Here is a 20,301-nt window from a genome sequence, read left to right as displayed (position 1 = left end):
GTTTACTATTATTCCCTGAAATCTTGTCGATATATCTTACACAAAAAGAATGTTCCAACCAACTGAACTGAACATGTTTTCACTGATGAGTTAGTAGAATATAAATGGCAGTAATTGTCATAAAGAAGAAAGGCTGATTCAGCTATATCTTTGGGAAAAGAAAACACAATTTTTGATTAAGCAACTGACCTTAATTTACAAAAGTATTACTAGATATTTTTTACTGGAATCATTATATTATCAGTAGATAGAGAATCACTGAGCTTTCTTTTTATATTAAGTATATGCTAAATACTGCTTATTCATTTACATTGAAAAAAGCAGGTGCAATTATCATTTCAGAGCATATAATAATGTTGCCCCAATTTATAATGACAGTCAAATAAAAAATATAATTGCTTAAAAATTGCAAGAGAATCATTTTTGGTTTACTTTTTTTACTTAAAAGTTGTCAAAGTACAGTTTTTTTAGGTGGATATTAACTTCATCTTGTTTATTAGATAGTAAAATGCACTTTACACTCCTACATTGAATCATAAAGTTCTTCGCGTCAAGGGTCCTGCCTACCTGTGCCACTGTTCTCCATGAAGGGCAATAGAGAATGGATTTATCCAGCTATTCTGGTCATCACAAATAGTCCCGCCTTTGCTGAATGGTGGGATATCTTCATTGTGGTTCTCTAAAATGGCTGAGTAATCATGGACTACTACCTGTGACAGGTATATATTGCACAGAGCCAATCTGTAAGGTAAAGTTCAAGACTGATAACTTGAGAGTATACTGCTTCAGTAAGAACCAAGCTTTTGCTTGTGTCTCAATTCAAGCTTCCTTTGTGGGGATGCATCACAGAGCACTTTCCAGTGCAACGTTAGAGTGCACATAAAAGATATATATACCACCCTGCTTGTAGTTGGGTTGTCCAGAAGTGCCTTTGAACCTGTATTACTCTATGACCTATGACATGTAATTCCAAGCAGTTTAACACATCTTGAGTAGAGTTAGAAACATATACATGGTTTCCCTGTATTGGCTAAGGTATGTCATCAGCCTAGATTTTCAAGAAGCTCTTCAATGGTCTATAGAAGCTTTACTTGTTTTTATTTGTATTTTGAATGTATAAGCACATCAATCCTAGGTATTTTAGGAGTTCTTGACACATTTTGAAAGTTTAAATCATTCTGAGCTATATCCTTTCTTTCTGTTTTCATGTGAGTTACACTCAACACAGGTCAGTCTCAGTATATCATTTTCATTGTTACTGGCCTTCATCATATTTTATTTTGATATTGTTACCCATTTATTGATTCCACATGTGTTCAAGTGCGTCTAAGGCCACAAAATGGATACTTTTTTTGAGTTTGAATTAATTCCTTAATACTATTAAAGTGTTAGTAAAAGTTTTTCTTGCTTTCCCTGCTAAGGCATTTTTCAACATTTTTTGACAGTTTTTTATCCACTGAATAAGTAGGATTTTTTTTCACTCCATTTTATCCCTTTGTATTCTGCAGAATCTTTGACAAAAATGACTAAAAGTAGCATGCATTTCCTCTGGCCTTCTGCAACATCACAGTGGTGGAGTGGATTTGAAATGATCTATAGTTACACATCTCTGTGTGACAGAAGTTGTCTATTTTTCCTATGGCCACATTGCTGAGAAATGAGAGCACCAAAGGAAAGTTCCAGTCTCTATTCACTTTAACTGTGAAGTAAGGTTATATGCTGATTTATACCAGCTGATTTTACTCGTGATGGCCAAACACAGAAACTGAGATGAGATAGTATCAGCTAGATGCCTCAAGTTCCCAATACAGTTGGGCAGGAAGTAATTTTCTTATCCTGAAAAATACTTCTGTTGTGCTTATAGGTGAAGACAAAGCTTTTGGAAATGTGACCTAAAGCACACAGGGGAATTTCTTCCCCAGTGTAGATAATATTTACTCTGAAAGAATTGCAAACTGTAGACTGGAATCTGGATCTCTAGCAATGAAGGATCCTTGCTATTTTGTTTATGGCTATCTAACCTCCAGCTGAAAAAAAAAAATCCCTTGAATTTTTTACGCAATCTGGTATGTTTTCTCAAGAAAACCTTTTGTTTAAATGTTCTAATATTTTCTGATTTAAAAAAAAAAAAAAAAAAAGAAGAAACAGTTATAATACCATGAAGTGCAAAAAATATCCATGATAATGATTCATACCTGTGAAATTATTTGAGTGTGCGTATGCATAGCAGAGCTACCCAAGGTGTGTATCAGGAGACAGGAAGACAATCTTTCAATCAACAACAAAGAGATTTTAAGTAGTTTATTTTCTCCTCTGGGTAAACAGGGGAAACATCCCAGAGTAAATGCAAATGCTGAGCATAAATATCAGAAATTCATCAAAGAAAGAAGGTCTGGGTAATGGCTGATAGCAAAATCTCTAGAGACAAGGAATTCTCTGATTTTTCTGTAGTATTTGCCACCTAAGCAAAAAAGCACCAATTTTATCACACAAAAATATGTATCTTTCATCATATTAAATACCTTTGAGCCTATATATTTGGGGCCTTTTTTAGGGCATAGTTAAACAAGTGTGCTTTCTTAAGTTTAAAGCTTAAGCTTTCTCATTAAATATGTAAATAAATGGCTTTCTTTAAGTGAGGAAATCAGATCAATACTCACACCTAGTTTGTATATAAGCATTTGTTAAGGTAATGGAATATCTTACATGACAGCATGAATACCTTATATCAGTATTTACATGCATATCAAAAACCTACAGCCCGGTTATCTTATGTGATCAATGCAACTGAAAAAAAAAACAAAAACACCTACAACAAAACCAAAAACACCCTACTCTCACACCCTACTTTTTTCCTTAACCAGTGTGAGGACTTTGAATTTTCAATGTTTATTGGCCAGGATTGTAACCACTTCCTGCTAACACATTGTGAAGTCTGAAATAATTGAAATCAGCAGATAAAGAAAAGACAGTAGAATGCCCAGAATTTTTTCATTTTAGTTTTCTTTAGAGCATGTTTAAAGATTATGAACTTTTCTCTGTTTCCACTTCTAAAAAGTTTGTCTGTGTTTCTTTTTTGACGGTTTACACATCTTCCTTTCTACCTCCTTTTGTTTTCAGCTTTTGTAAATGCTATGGCAAAGTCACTTATTGTGCCAGTATCCTTGACCAAGTCCTACGTCTCCCTAGGCTCACTTGTCCTTTTCCTCTGCATGAGCTGCAAGTTCACATTCAACCTTTCAGATTGGCATTTGCTTCATTTTCTGTCCTTCTCATTTCTGCCTTTGCTAGTTAGCATAATTTGTTTTCTATTGCAGGTCCTCCTCTGATCCCATGTTCATAAAGTTCATGTTCATAGCTGCATGTACCTACTCCTTCAGTGCAGGTCCATGTATACCCACCTCAGTGCTCTTTACAATTCTTCTCAGAAGTTCGTATTCCAGCACTCCTCACAGGATAGCTGGGAGACAGAAAGGAAGGAAGAGTACAGGAGGAAAAGTAGCATTCATTATGTGCTGTCATTTTTATCAAATAGTTACCTTTTTTTTTTTTTTTTTTTTTACACCTTTTGCAATACTTGGTGAATTTCAAATGGTGGAGAGAAATAAATATAACATGATGGAGTAATTCCTGTAAATACTAATAAAAAACATGTGGAGCTTACAAAATGGTTACTAGACTTCATACTGGGTTGGATTATGAGTTCAATGACTTGCTCATATTTCTATATTCCTGTTCAAATCATAAAGTCTTCTAGATAGTTATTTCATGTTCTGTAACATCTCTGTAAAGAAAATAAAGCCCTTAGCACACTGTGGTATTTGGGACAGATTGACATATGCTCTGTTCATTTTCAAACCTGCAGCTGTGCTTAAGAGATTGTGTTTGAGCTTTGTTTTATTTTAGAATTTTGCTTTTTTTACTTTAGAGGCACAAGCAGAATAAATACACGGGTCAGACTTGTTAGATGAGGAAGACAAAAGAGACATTCAAGGGATGCATTTTGTGAAATGGGTATTGATTTGGTAATAACCTGTTTTAATTGCATGGTAGAAGGAAAAGGAACACAATTATTGTTCTGCGGGCAAAGAAATGCCTTTTTGTGTTTGGAAACAATTCCTAACACAGAAAAAAAATATCTTATGTGCATCTCTTCAAGGGATTTAAATGCAAATTAACCATGATAAATTCTACATGTGTTTCATGCCACGCAACAATACCTACTAAGAGAAAAAAGAAGAATAAAAGGTACTAAAAAGACCTGTTTCAGCCTTCAAAAACTAGCTAATCAGGTATCACAGCAGTGGAGATTAATCAAAGTTTCTTTAATTGTTTGTTAACTGGACTTTGTGTTGTGAAATACATTGTATTACTCAGTTGTAGTAAGCTGACTGAGGAAAAAAAAAAGACCACTGTGGTTTAACAGGATACAGATTTATTTATTTATTTATTTATTTTTTAATGAGACTGAAATGCAATGTAAAAAGACATCTGTGGGCTGTGGTTTACAATAGGAGGCAACTTACCTCACTTCTTTCTTTTCTTTTCTCTTGTTATCCTGAAAGTTCACACCAGCAGGGTTGCCATGTGGGTACAGAACAAGATAATTGGTCTAAAATAAGGTGTTTCAGTGCTTCTTAAAAGCTGCTCTGCAGCCAAAGACACCATACTGCCAGCAAACATTAGCAGAGCTAAACAGAGATTACAGCTCTGTGAATTAGAATTGGCTGACTCAATTTTGGCATAAGTGCTAGAAAACTAAGCAGAGCTATTTTCTGCAGCACTTCTTCCAGATATGATACTGTGTCTTTTAGACATTACTGGTTATTTTGGGGTTTGGTTTTCTTGGAGAGATCTGGATCATTGTCTTTGTCCTTCCTCTGTTACCTGATGTTGCTCACTAGGGAACTGGAAAGACATAAAGCCGAATTCACAGGTGAAGTGTGGTCCAATAACTCATAAATGCACCTTGCTGAATTTTGGCCTTGCCTGTAATACCTGTGGCAACAGCCAGGTATCACAGGTTGTTTTGTGGTATAATTTATTTCCTGATTTTCTACTTAATTGTAAACCAAAAGTTTAATTTATAATCAAAGTGCACTGCCATTAATTCTCTATAATTCATGTAAAATTAACTTCTGCTATGACAGTTGCTTTGAAAGTTTCCTTGCAATGATTGTTCAAGTTGTATATGTGTGGGAGTAATAAAGAAATGTTATTATGTTTTAATTACTTAATATAAGGAAAGCAGCAAAAGCAGTTAGTCAATTGCATATATTTTGCATCTCAACATTATTTTTACCATAGAACTGCACATGAAAGGGGTGGAAAAGAACGCATAGGTCACAGAGCAATGATATGTGTCACTTAGATGCTCTCCAAGGAAGTGATACCTATTGCCTTCTCTTCTAAGTACCATAACCTGTTAAGTTTCTGTAAATGTTTCTCACTCTAAGATCATTTCAATGGTAACATCTATATCACTGTCACTGCTAGATTAACCAATTTCCTAACTGTCTTTTTACAAATCCATTTTATACCAAAAGTGAATGTCAATTGTTTTTCTTCTTCTCATTTTACCAAATTCTCAAATTTATCCATGTTATACTCTAGCAGGTCAGGCATATACTAGAGTACATTTACAATTAAAAGGCACAAAATCTTACCTGTATCAACATTTCCCATTGGTTAGATAAGGGGCCTGATTACAGGATATGAATTTTACTGAGGAATAGGAAACTGAATTCATTGCCAGGTTAATAATTTACGTACTTCAATCTCCTTATGACTGTGTGGAATGTGAAGAGTGTATACTAACTATGAATGTAACAGGCACATCCAAAAGACATTCAAATAATATTGGAGAACCAATGTGGGCATGAAAGAATCTTGAACTGAAGAGAAGATGCTGGCTAGGGCTTTTAATAGTGTTATGCTGAAGAAGCAGATGAGAAACAGATCATCTGATTTTTTGAGGCTATAGTTGCTTAAATGAAGGAAGTCAAAAATCTAGTTAGTAAATATTTGCCTGTTACTTCTTTTTTTTTTTTTTTTTGTGTGTGAAATTGTTAAAAGCAGGCACTAACTTTCTGGAATCAGGACTGTGTATAGATGGCTGGATCTGATTAGTAGCTGTCTCCTCTCAATTACTAAGGAAGGCAATTGAAATTTATAACACTTTATATTTCCCAGGATGAATGTGGAAGTATCTTTAGCCTCCTACTGAAAGAATGAAATAGAGGAACAACCACTCCCACAGTAAGAACAGAGTCTGCTGTAGACTCATACACAGTTTCCTGGCTATACTAAATCCAAACTAAAATTGAAGAGTTAAGGAAAATAAGTAGCCCATAGAAATACTGCCTTTGCCAGTATATTTTTAATTCATAGTTTTCTATTTATATTCTACATTCTATTTATACTAATTCTCACCCCAGTCAAATGACTGTCAGAACTAGATTAAAAGTAAATAGCATATGTCTCAAATACCCCTGAGAAGCTGCTTCCAGAATTCTCATGCAGACTATTCTCTTCTTTTATTTTATTTATTTTTTTATGTGCTTTCTAAGTAATCAAACTGAGCAGGCCATGAGCAAGTGGTGTGAAAGATACATGGAAATGGTCTACAAAGCTAATATTTATTACTAGGTTGTTGCTATCTCAAGTTTTTGATCTGAGTGATCAAGACCATGTCTTTGCTCTAACTCTTTCAGCCATTATTGGATATCACTAAAAGTTTAATTCATTTATGAAACAGTCAAAGTTACTTCCCATTTCCCTTCAGTAATGTTTTAGGCATTCTTCAACCCCACAAAAAAATTCTACTTTCCCCAGCTGAATTTCATGAACCTTACTTTTAAAAATAATTGAATCGTACTACTATTGTAAGTGATCATCCTTACTTTTCACTTCTCCTTAATCAGATGTCTTGAAGAGCTGAACTGCTGCTAGCAGATAACACAATGGTTACTGACTGCTTGTTCAATTTCTTCTTTCTCATGTCTCAGTATTTTTAGTTTTATATCTTCACTTTTACTTTCACATAAAATAGTATTAATGTTGTACAACCACATATTAGCTGGGGAAACTAATTCTCTTTTCTGTTGTGGATTAATGTAATAAATACTCAAGGCTCTAATTGTTGGTAGTTAAAGTCTTATTCGTGTGGCATAATAAAGTTTGCATAACAAAATGAGAATTTTTGTAACTATAGTAATGCTTTGACTGAGTGCTTTAAATTTTTTTTTTTTCAAAAATAAAACGAAGTCCACTAGCTGATCCAATACACTTTTTAGTTAAAAAGCGCCTTTTCATTCAGATGACGAATGAAAATCCAAATGGTGTTTCAGAAGGTAAATGGATTTCAGCATCAAATATTTCTTTTACTGGGGTTCAGAATAAAATATGAAATTTTTAAAAATGCTTATATAATTAATTTCAGAAGGAAATGATTTTACTTATAGTATACTTTAAGCTAAACTTCCTGAATATTATCTAATGAGACTATGGTCATTTTTAAGTGAAGATATCATAACATTCTCTAATGTTTTAAGTTTTAGAAAATCATAATTTTAAGGTGGAAAAGTCTTCATTGGGGAATCTATCCATAACTAGCTGCAAAATATTTTATCATGTTTGAGAAAATTTGTTTGTTACTTGAGGACAACCTCCCCTACTTCCCTGTCCCCACACAATTCCAAGAAAAATGCAGGGGACAAAATGTTTGAATGTTTTTGCTTTATTGTTTTCTCTTATTTTTTTAATTATATATTGTTATATATTATATTATTTATTATTATATTATTATTTTATTTATTATTATATTATTATATATATTATTATATATTGTTTTTATTGCTGATTTTTTTTATTTTTTATTTTGACCTTTTTTTATAGTTACAGAAACTACTCTTACAACTCAAGCTGGAGATTTCAGAAGTTTTAGGAGAAAGACGGGTGTATTGGCTGAGAAATGAAGCCAGAGAAGTAATTTGTTTCAAACAAGCAGCTCAAATCCTAAGATTACAACACAGTTTAAAATGAAAACAAAAACAAAACCAAAAACACTAACAACCAACCACCACACCATCAACAACAACAACAACACAACAGATTTTTAGAACTCAGAGGGGATATACCTAAGCAAAGAGTGCTGTAATGCACTGTGTGGAAGCAAAAGTAACGGATTTAGAATGAATGGCAGTAAATTTTAATTTTCAGCATTGTGGTCACTATGGAGGTACAATGCTGAAATTACATATATACAATTTTCTCCCTCTTCTGCTCTGAACAAAGATCATTCTGCATTGTTAGATTTCAAAGTACCTTTTGACTTGAACAATGAACTGCTACTTTGATTTTCTGTCTCTCTCACTCTTTCTTTTAAAGGGAGACAGAATGGAGAAAATAAGTTTATTTGCTTTTTATTTTTATTTATTTTTTTTTCTGTCAGTCTGCAGGGCACTGTAATCTCAGTAGTCATGAATACTTTGTGCTCAGCTTTAGAATTTTTCTTTAAAAGGCTCTTGGCCAGATGACACCAGCAAACTGCAAAAGACGAGTGTGTTTGACAGAGGTATTCCACTCTGCACTGGTGTGGCCTCACCTCAAGTGCTGTGTAAGGTTTTGGACTCCACAATGTAAGAAAAATAAAACTATTAGAGAGTGTCCAAAGGAGGGCTACAAAGATGGTGAAGGGTCTAGAGAGCAAGATGTATGAGAAGCAGCTGAAGTACTTGATTTGTTCAGCCTGGAGAAGAGCAGGTTGACAGGAGGCCTCATGGCGGCCTGCAGCTCCCTCACGAGGGGAGCGGAGGGGCAGGCGCTGAGCTCTGCTCTCTGGGGACAGCGACAGGACCCGAGGGAACGGCATGGGGCTGGGACAGGGGAGAGTCAGGATGGATATAAGAACAAGTTTCTTTGCTGAGAGGGTGGTCAGACACTGGAACAGGCTCCCCAGGGAATTGGTCATAGCACTGAGCCTGCTGGAGTTCAAGAAGCGTTTGGACAATGCTCTCAGACACATGGTCTGATTTTTGGGTGGTCCTGTGTGGAGCCAGGAGTTGGACTCAATGATCCTTGTGGGTCCCTTCCAACTCGGGATATGCTATGCCTCTATAATTCTATTATTCTCTCTTGTAAACGTGTATGTCACAAAGCTGAGACCTGTCGGCTACTCTTGAATGACCTTGCTTAGGTACTAGAAGGACAACAGAGATAGTCTTGGGTATCACAGCTAAGGATAAATACTTCTCATAATTTTATGTTTTTCACAAGTTATACAGCTTGAACAAACATTGTCTGATTTAACTGTACTATTCAATAAGAACAAAGCTTTCTGTACTTTGATTACATGTCTGAGGAAGAATTGCAGTCACCACTGTTACAATTCTAGTATTGTCTGTACTTAGGTTCATAGTTTAGGGTCTTTTTCTCTCAGTTCTCTGTAAGATGATAGAGAGATCAACCATTACATCAACCATCACATGATTTTCTTTGTGCTCTGTCATGATATTTGACACAGAGCACCCATAGATCCCCATGGATGTTTTCTATCATATACTCACTTTCCAAGCAACCTGTCAAGAATTCTGCCATATTATCTGGAGTACTTTATTACAAAATACTTAGATTTAATTTCTGCAGCAAGGTTTCATAACTTGTTGAAATAATGCAAATTGCGACATGGTTCTTCCACTAGAACTCATAATGAGCTGATAAAAAAAAAAAAAAAGTAAATCACATATTTTGGACTATATATTAAAGGCAAGTCATAGCATAATCTAAATAGCGTTTCAAAGTTATTCTTAGTTATCACCACAGTTCTTTTGTAATTAAAATGACGTTATAGTTGACATTCTGATTGCATTACGGTTCTGTTTTTCTCCAAATATTGCAGCAAACTTCTACAGACAATAGAAGAATGTTAAAAAAAAAATGGAAAAGAAAAGAAAAGAAAAAAAGACCCTCTGAAAGCACTTTATAAAAATAACCTTCTCGACTGTTAAACCACCATTACCAAGTGTTCTGTCATTAAGAAATTGTCTAAATCCCTGCTTCTCTCCTTCAGAGCAAGAGCTGTAAGCACTTGTAAATCTGCTAGAAAAGCAAGATGTGGGTGGTTTGGTGGGCTGTGTATGTGGGAGCTACTTATCCAGTAGTTTTCTGGTTTTTAGAACACTATTTTCAGGTTAAAAAGTTCACCCAATATATGTTTAACAACTTGAAGTATAGACTTCACATTTTCTCAAACTTTCTTGCTTTTTCTAGAGAAGCTTTAAAGCTAAAAAAGCTTCAAATAACATTTTCCTTTTTGCAACATTCCTGCAGCATAGGAGATGAATTTACTTTCTGCCCCACAAGTTCTCTCACATTTTAGACATACCAACCTGTCACACTGATGTATTCTTTCTGAAGGTTAACTTCTTCCATTTCTTTCTGTATTTCATATGCTTCCTCAGTCTTAAATAGGAAAATATTGAATTGTTTTCTTTTGAAAACCCTGCTTCAGGTATTCCTGCTGTTCAATTGATGAATTATAGATACCTTATAGATTTTTTCAGCATCACCCTGGACTGTGATCTTGTTTAATTTCACATGCTAAATGGTTTAGAGATTTATTATTTTATTTACTAAGTATTCTCAGTTGGTCATGTTCTTTATTTGGGTGGTAGATCTCAAAGGACAGTGTAGGCATAGCAGAAAACAGTTTACAATTCACTGGACGCTGATCTCACCCTCAGAGCTAGTTTAGTGCTAGTGAAAATTAAATGTATTTTGCTTATATACAAGTAATGGAGTGGTATATATTACAACGAACACAGTTTTATCTTTTTGTTTATCCACCCTCAATATTACACTCAGATTCTGTATGGCTGCCACTCTTTAGATGAAAAATATAAAAGGTCTCAAGTACCTAGGCAACTAAAAATCTCCTAGCACTTTAAAAGAACAGTATTATTTATCCTAGTTTAATGTACAGATTCATTTACTCATCTGAATAGGTTTGTCAAAGTTTAAGACTCATTTTTTGTTATTTACTTCTGTTTAGCATATTGCTGTGCTTTGAATATTGTCAACTTTGAAAGACAGATCATAATTTCAAAAGAAATGAAATAATTCTGAAGTTTTTTGTTTTGTTTTGCTTTGCAAACCATGAATTTAAAATAGCAAGTGTTTAAGCAGTATTTTTTTAGTCTTAAGTACGGCCTTTGTATTATTATTCTGTTACTATATGGTGTCACCTTTTCGTGAAAGAGTATATTTTATTTACACAAGGCCTTCTGCATCTTTCGCTTAAACTTTTTCATTTAAGTGAAAAAACTGAAAGTCTTCTTGCATATAAGTCTCCTTTTCAAAAGGATCTTCATTATCAAAATCACCTGGAAAATCTATTATACATTCTCATGAAGTATAACCTTGTACAATAATTTTCAGAATTACACCACAGTAAGCCATGTGTTTCAGTAGTCTGTAAATTTAAAGTTAACTATTGATAACACTTGCCTAAGGTTGTAAAATTTTGCATATGTTAACAAGCCTCTGCTGTGAATTGCTGTCTAATAATGATGGTCTTTGCAGTCACAGACATTTTGTCGAGTCTTGTTCTACAATGTTTGCTAGGTATGCTAACATTATATTAGAATTTGCATGATTCTTTAATATTGCTATGCATATTTTTTAGGTGATATATATTTTACAGATATATTGGCAACTACAATGACTTGAAATTGCTTGCTCTTGTTTATAAAAATGTTCATGACAACATTTTGATAGGGATGCAGAAAATCTATGCAATAATCATAATTTCATGTATGTGTGAACATCATTTGTCTCCATTTTATCTGAAAACATTTTATATGGATTGTATTTCTGGTCTTTTATTTCATTTCAACAGAATTCTGTCACTGATGTCTAAGACTTTGTCCATCATTTATATAAAGAAGTTCTATTTGACCATGTACAAAAGAGACTGAGACCTAGAGCTATATTCTCTGTCACACAAATATTATAAGAAGCTGTCCAGTCTGACTCTTTCAGGTAACAGTAATCTCATGAATCTCAATTGATGCAACATGCTAACAGCTTTTTGAGCTGATCACTGTGACAGGTTTCCTAGTCTTAGTATGAATCTTGTGAAGCAACCTCAGGCTTTTATTGTGATCCTTCTGCCTCTTGTGACTTTTAATGATTAGACTAGACATTACTGTTATGAGAGTTTCGGCATAATTTTGGGATGCCCCATGACTGATTTATCTTCAAATGTATTTTAAACAGACTATATATGAGCTGCCTTTGTAAGCCAACAGTTTCACATTCAAGCTTATATGTTTTGTCTATTATATTTCCACTTTCATAAGATAATGACATATTCTTTTTTATTTGCAAATATGTTTAGAGAAGCTATTCAATTCGTGGTCATTTAAACTGATTTATTAAGGTAATGCACTCAACAAATGTTATGTATTTTTGATTCTATGCAGAATAATTTCTGAAGAAGACATTTTTAATAGTTTAGAGGCGACTCAGTAGCTCTTGCAAATTGAGATTATTATAAGAAAGCCAGAGAATGTGTCTTTATACTCATAGTAAAAAAATGCTTATTCAGTAATAAAAGGTAATTTAACCAACAATAGTTGGTTATATTTATACATTTTAAGAACTGTACTACTGCACTTTAGATTCACAAGTTTGAAAATAAAAAGGAAGCATTCTATGAACTTGGATCTGCACTTCAGAAATATCTTTGCCTTTGAGTTTATCATCACTACAATAATTTCACAAGCAAATTTTCTCCCCTTGCTGAAGAGCTCTTGGTCAATATAGATTGAAGATTATTTGACATGACAGCTAAAAAAAAATGGGAGCTTTTTTACTTATCCACTACTCTATATTGATGCTGTAAATCTGAGAGAAGTCTTAGTAATGATACTGAGCTTGACAGCTATGATGGGCAGAACAGAATGAAGAGATATGTAAAAATGTTTAAAAAGTGGCTTTTAAAATTGACGTGTTACATTACTTTTGTTTTCAGCTGCTGTCACCAGTAGTCATGTAATGAGCTGGATGAAGTAAATGAAAAGTTTCCCACTGACTTAGTTTGCTTTGAGTAAGATGTTTGTACGTGCTGGTGAAATACTCCCCTAGAATGGTGCAAAATGCATCTTGATAGTTAAGATTCACCATAAAATGGTTATCTTTTGGAAAAGCGATTTTTTTTTTTCTAGCATACAGCTCCTGATGCCTGAAAAGCAGACAGCTGGTCCTACTAGGGCAATGCATGCAACTAGATTTTGAAGTTTTCTTTAAGAAAAAAAAACACTGGTGAAAGACAACTGAATGCTTCCCAGCAAAAGGAAAGGAGTGACCTGCAGCTAGCATTGAGTCCTTTTTCAAGACTGGTGAGCAGGGCCTCTCCTTCTAAAAAAAACGCACATAGGAATAGAGTATCTTCTGTATGATTAAATACAGGGGTCTGCTAAGCAAAGTAGACAAGTGGAATAGTTGCCCTATATCCTGAGAGTCTGAAATTTTTGTGTAACCACAAATAAGTTTGAAAGGTGACAGAAAGTTGAGAAACGGCAGCATTTGGTCCTTATGCAAATCACAGGGTTTCATTGCCTTGAACCAGAAATTAGAAGCAAGATCTTGCTAATTCTAGGTAATTTCCTTAATCACAAAGTCTAAGAGTTATGTTCCTTTTGTTTCTCTCTCACTGGTCCTATGGCTTTTGTTCCCATAGCTGCAGTGTTTTGTTCATTTCCCATGGGAGACAGAAAGAATAATACACAGAATTATGAATTCTCTTTTCCCTTATATGCAAAAGCCTTTCATTTGTTTTGTGACGTTTATCAACTGCTATTAAATAATTGTACAACAGAAAAGGTAAATGACCACTATCAGAACTCTAGAGAGATATTCTGGTTTCAGGGTAATCTCATTTCTCCCAGTAACTCATTCAAGCTGTTACTGTTTCCTATTCTGACCATGCTGACCTGCAGCCTCTTTCTCTGGACAGTAACAACAACTGCTGGGAATATTAAAACCTTTTCAACCCCAGTTAGTACTCACCACAGGCTGTGCTTTTAGTGGTCATTCCTCCTGTGCTCTAGTTTACAGCTCTCTATATTGTGATTGGTTTGAGAAAGCCAGTTTTCAGATGCATCTGTAAGGAAGAGATAACAATAGCTTGCAATGGTTGGTAGCAGAAAGATAAACATCTGACCTTGCTGGCAAGTTATAAATTCTGTTTTTCTTGTTGTTGTTTTAATCAATTATAGTGAAACTATGCTTGAATATCTGACATTACTGAAAGAGGAAAGATTGAAAGAAGACCATGACTAGGCAAAATATCCACCTTAATATTAGTTAGTAGCTAGGAATGGTAGATTGGCCTCATAAGTGGGGTAAATGTTCTGGCAACCCTGAAGTTATGTGGGACACTGGAGAAGCAAATATATTTTCAAGGGGAAATCATGTTTAACCAACCTGATAGCCTTCAGTGATGGAATGGCTTGTTGGGTAGATGAGGGGAGAGCAGTGGATATGGTCTACCTTAATTCAGCAAGGCTTTTGACACCGTCTCCCATAACATCCTCACAGACAAACTCAGGAAGTGTGGCCTAGATGAGTGGACAGTGAGGTGTATTGATAATTGGCTGGATGGCAGAGCTCAGAGGGTTGCACTCAGTGGTGGTCTAGTTGGAGGCCTGTAGCTAGTGGTGGTACCGGGTCCAGTGCTACTCAACTTATTCATCAACAACCTGGACTATGGAACAGAGTGCACCCTCAGCAAGTTTGCTGATTACACAAAGCTGGGAGGAGTGGCTGATACCCCAGAGGGCTGTGCTGCCATTCAGAGGGACCTGGGCAGGCTGGAGGGTTGGGCTGAGAGGAACTTCATGCAGTTCAACAAAGGCAAGTGCAGGGTCCTGCACCTGGGGAGGAATAACCCCAAGAACCCCCCAAGAACTGGTACAGGCTGTGTGTGTGTGTGTGTGTGTGTGTGTCTGTGTTTGTGTCTTGTTGGAGAGTAGCTCTGCAGAGAGGGACCTGGGAGTCCTGGTGGATGGCAGGCTGACCATAACTCAGCAATGTGCCCTTGTGGCCAAGAAGGCCGATGGTATCCTGGGCTGCATTCAGAAGAGTGTCGCCAGCAGGTCAAGGGAGGTGATCCACCCCCTGGTGATCTACTCAGCCCTGGTGAGGCAACACCTGCAGTCCAGTTCACCTGTGGCCAGTTCTGGGCTCCTCAGTACAATAGGGACATAGAGCTACTGGAGTGAGTACACAGGAGGGCTACTAAGACGATAGAGAACTAGAGCACCTGTCGTATGAGGACAAGCCAAGTGAACTGGGCCTGGTTAGCCTGGAAAAGAGAGGACTAAGGGGAGACCTCATCAATGTATATACATAACTGAAGGGAGATTGTCAGGAGGATGGAACGAGTCTCTTTTCAGTTGTGCCCAGCCAGGATGAGAGGCAACAGGCACAAACCGAAGCACAGGAGGTTCTGGCTGAATATGAGGGGGCATTTCTTTACTGTGAGGGTGACAGAGCACTGGCACATGTTGCCCAGAGAGGATGTGGAGATATTCAGAAGCCACCTGGATTCCATCCTGTGCAATGTGCTCAAGGTGATCCTGCTTGGCAGGGGAGTTGACTAGATGATCTTCAGAGGTCCCTTCCAACCTCCTCCATTCTGTGATTCTGTGATTCTGTAATTTAAAGACTTAAGTTAGTAATAAATCAAAACAAAATTTTTTTTTTTCTTTTAAATAAGATACAGTGCATTAATAATGGCAAATTCAATTCTTTTACTGTGGACTAGCTTGTGATTTATTTTTATTCTTACTTTTTAGATGCAAGTAATGATGTGAGTTTCACTTATTTTTTGGAAAATTAACTTCAATTTGCAAACACAATGGAATAGTCTTCATATAAACCTCCCCTGTGGTCAAACTGTCAAATTATTCAGATGGGCTGCTCACGAGCTCAGTTTTAAGAAGTAGAGTCCAGTTTTTAGCTACCCCATGGTCTGCATAGTTAAGCTGAATCAGAATTTATTAAAAACCTCCCGAAGAAGGTATGAACTAGTAGTTCACATTCATGTAGCACACATAATAGACAAAATTAATGCAAAAGGCAATCTAAAAAAAATGTATTTTATGATTAAAAATAGGGACAGTTGTACCATTTTAGTGCCTGATGCACTCAGTGATCACTGAGATTTTAAATACGAATAGCTTTTGCCTCAGAGAGTAAACAAACAAAATGGAAACGACATAGAGATGATTTCTGTTTTGAACCCAAATTTACACAGATCAGTAAAGTACATGGAAGTAGTCTTCCATATTTAATTTCTGTGTGTGAACTATGAGATTGTGCTTCCTCTTAACATGTCTGTCAGAATTTTTCTCCTACTATTACACTTAACATGGCCTCTAAGGTTCTATCAAGCACATGCTGAAATATATTTTAATCATTAGAACATAATATGGTACAGAGGAGGCCATTTCGATTAACTGTGGGTAATCCTTCTTTATTCCTATGAAGCAATGTGATAGTCTTCTTCATTTAATACACTCTGTTTTCCATAACAGTCTTTTTAGGGAATGTAATTAAGATTAGTGACTAGGTTTTCCAGAGGAAGAAAAAGCAAACTGTGCATACATTTAAGAAAAGAAGCGACAAAAATGGGCTTTATTGCCTGGTCTGTTTTCTAATTGTGGTATTTTATGGGTTTTATGTGTTAATATATTATAGCTTTCTGTTCCTTCAACATTAATTGTTTTAGCATCCTGCCACAGCAATGGCTGTTGTTGAAAGTGGTAGTATAAGTGAAAAATAAAAAAGTACTACTCCTTTTGTTCTGAAAGAAAGATAAAGATATAAGGAAAAACCCAAATAGTAATAATTTAAAAAATCCCTTGAGTTCACCCTAAAGCTTTTCTTTTTCATATATGCCTCCAATCTCTAGATTTCACTAGGTATATAAACAACCTGTTTGTGTGTTATGAATACGAAGCTTTTTAAAGAGTTCAGTTACAGGTGAGTCATAGCTCTGAATCATGCGAAACTATAGTATCAAATAGCTTTCCTCCTACAACATATATTGGAAAAAAGAGAGTAAAGAAAGAAAATCAACCTTCTCATTTTTTTGCATTTGCATATGAGGAAAACATTAATATCCTGTTATATTCTTCTTTCCCATGAGTATGTAGAAATCCCATAAACTAGATTACTGCCTTTAATCTATGTTAGCAGAAACCCTAAGGAAAATAGATAAAGAAGAAATCCTTAAAGAAAAAAAATTATTTCTGTCCTCAATATTTAAGGAAAATACTCTCCAAACAACTATTAGCTAGGAGGAAACCTGAAGATCAAAAATGAACCCCAGAGATGAAACTTATGAAATTGATTAACCATCATATGATAGTTAAAGGGATTCTGTGGTATCTAACCATCTCAGATTGCTTAAAAACAAAACAGAAAACACAGACTACATTAAAAAGAAAAAAAATTCATTAATTCTGACAGGAACGACACAAAAATGTAACTTCTGCCTCCACTCCTTAGTACACAATTATTAACACTGTATTCAGCTTGCGTATCACAGGATAATTTTTGAATACTTGCGATCACACCTGTTATCTTTTAAAATGATTTTAAAAATTAAGTAATATGTGCTCCAGATTTTTCTTTTCCTAAAAACAAAACAAAACAGCTTCTATCAAAAAAAAAAAGAGGAAAATGATTGTATACAAAGGAGAGATGGACAAAAACTTTAAAGCGTGAATTGTCTTGTCAAATCTTCTGTGAACAGATCTTTTCAAAAAGTATCAAGAATATCTATAAGATTGTTGTTTTCCTAAAGACTTTGTAGCTTTCAGGAAAAGATAACCATCTTTTGTTCTCTAAGTACATCTATGTACTATGGGTAAAAAGGAGAGAAAGTACATGGGATTTGGATTAGAGGTTAAAAAATAAAAAATCTTAATATTATTTAGTTTTAAAATGAAGGCTAATTTTGTCTTAGATCTAAGATAACTCTCCAATAATAGAACCATCATTTCTCTATTGGTAAGCTAGCATTACTCATTATAGAATAGTTATTTTCAGCAGAGAGTATGATTCTGGGACCATTTTTGGTTATTTGAATGAATATCATTAGAGGTATTTTAAATAAGGTCTAATATAATTAATGTTGTAGTTTCAAAATCAGAGTGAGCTATTAAAAACCAGTGTGTACTCCTCCCCCAATGACCTCCTTGAACTGTTGCAGGTATGCATCTGTCAGTGTGGTGAACTAACTGTACGAACAGAGTTAGAGTTATTTATTTTTTAAACCATAGCATTTTTTACCCCAAACAAGTTTTCTTAGCTCCCTAAATGTCTGCCTCAGCACTTGGGTCAGAAGAGGTTGACGCATTATATTTCCACCCATTTTCAGAGTCCTGTTACTATGCTACCAGGGACTCTGAAACTTTGGCTTACATCTAGTGTAACTCCAAACTGCTGCTGAAATTAAGGTCTGGATGGCCACATATGATGCAGGCTGATGTCCATTACTCAAAATGTATCAAAATCTGCTTTTTGCCAAGAACTTATATTCACATGTTCTATGGAGTTAAAAGTTGCTGACCAGTTTCTTTGACCTCAGACTTAACAGGCCTCAATGAGTTTATGACATCCATTTTACACATTACTTGGAGGAACAAGTATTGTGTAAAAAGTATTACTGACTGTTGGGTTTTTGGGGTGAATGTTTTGAGAAAACTGATCAAATTCTAATGGGATGAAGATGTATAACCTGAACTCAGTGAGATATGAATTTAAATCCACTAGAAGATAGAGATGGAGGATTCATCTTTAGTGATTAAGGTTACCTAAATTTTGCCTGTAGGAAGATACCAATAAATGACATGTTACCTGTGCTTGGCTATCTCACAGAAATGAGATGAGAGATACTACTAATCAAGAAAAGAATAAGGGGACTTTTGAATGACTGGCTGTTTAAATAAAGAAAATACTGTTTACTTCTTCACCCAGAGCATCTGAATGTGAGGGTTAGGTCGAAACATTTAATTAGTTATGTCTATCTCCCCATGATTTAAAATTTTTTTAGGGGAGTCTGGCAGAGGTATCTGATAAAATGCCTGTATGTGAAGACAGCAGAGTGGAATAAGTCTACCTGATAAATGGTTTAAAACTTGGTTCCCTGGAAGTAACTGTTTGCTAGTACTGTAGCAGTGTGTGACTTGCTAGTAATCATAAGTGGATTATGGAATTGTATATGGTTTTCTTGATATCTAACATAATAGAATGAATAGGAACTGCAGAGGCTTAGAAAGTTATGAAACAAGTATGAAACAACTTGCATTATTTAACCTTGGGACTTTTAAATGTAAGTATGTCTACTTTATCATCTAAATATGCCTAAGCATTCTTTGAATGAAATTTATATTCTTCTTTATTTACCATTGTTCAAAGTGGAGAAAAAGTGGAGAAAGACAGCTGCCAATCTCAGGAAAAGTGTTGTTGTTGTTGTTTTTTTAAACATGCTTTTACCATTAAGAACAAAAGCAGTAGCATTTCCTGACATTTTCAACTTTTTGTCTTTCCCTCTTGCTAAGTATGTTATTCATTATTTCTAAAATCTTACAGGCTTCTATGCTTTTTCCTCTCCTCCTTTCTTTCAGATAAAAGCATCTGATACATCTTTTCATAGAAGGACTTAAACCACGAGGAAAAAAAAAAAAGGTAGAAAAGGAAATACGTAGCAGAAAACACAGAAGCACACATACATACACATATTATTCAACACTAAAGAATGCAACTTTTTAAAACATTAATTTTTTTTTCATGGTACTGTGTCAAAAGAATGCTTTAAAGCTGTTGAAGAGAGATTATCATACCTCCATTTCCTCTGAGAGGAAAAGCAACATTTACAGGTAAGCATGAAACTGAAGATTTCCTTTTTTAACCATAACTATAGTAGGTAGGATTGACTGAACCCATGATAAGATGCCTGAGGATGTAGATCATATGCCTGCAAGGAGAAGAAAAAGTGAAAAGTAATGCCTGGGTTAACAAATGTAATTTCAAATACATAATCATTTCAGTTGGCATTTACCAAAGAATTTACAAAAAGGAAGGATGATTTTTTTTTAAAGACATTTCCCCCAGGCTTCAATAAAAACTTTCCTTTTTTTGGATGATTTACCAGACATAACACATTTTGACAAGCTGTGAGTCTTCAGCTGATGTAGTTGTGACCCAACTGCTAGTTACACACTTCCC

Source organism: Cygnus atratus, chromosome 1 (genome assembly GCF_013377495.2).
Source record: "Cygnus atratus isolate AKBS03 ecotype Queensland, Australia chromosome 1, CAtr_DNAZoo_HiC_assembly, whole genome shotgun sequence".
In the NCBI taxonomy this organism is placed as follows: domain Eukaryota; kingdom Metazoa; phylum Chordata; class Aves; order Anseriformes; family Anatidae; genus Cygnus; species Cygnus atratus.
Note: the sequence above shows the minus strand (reverse complement) of the source record.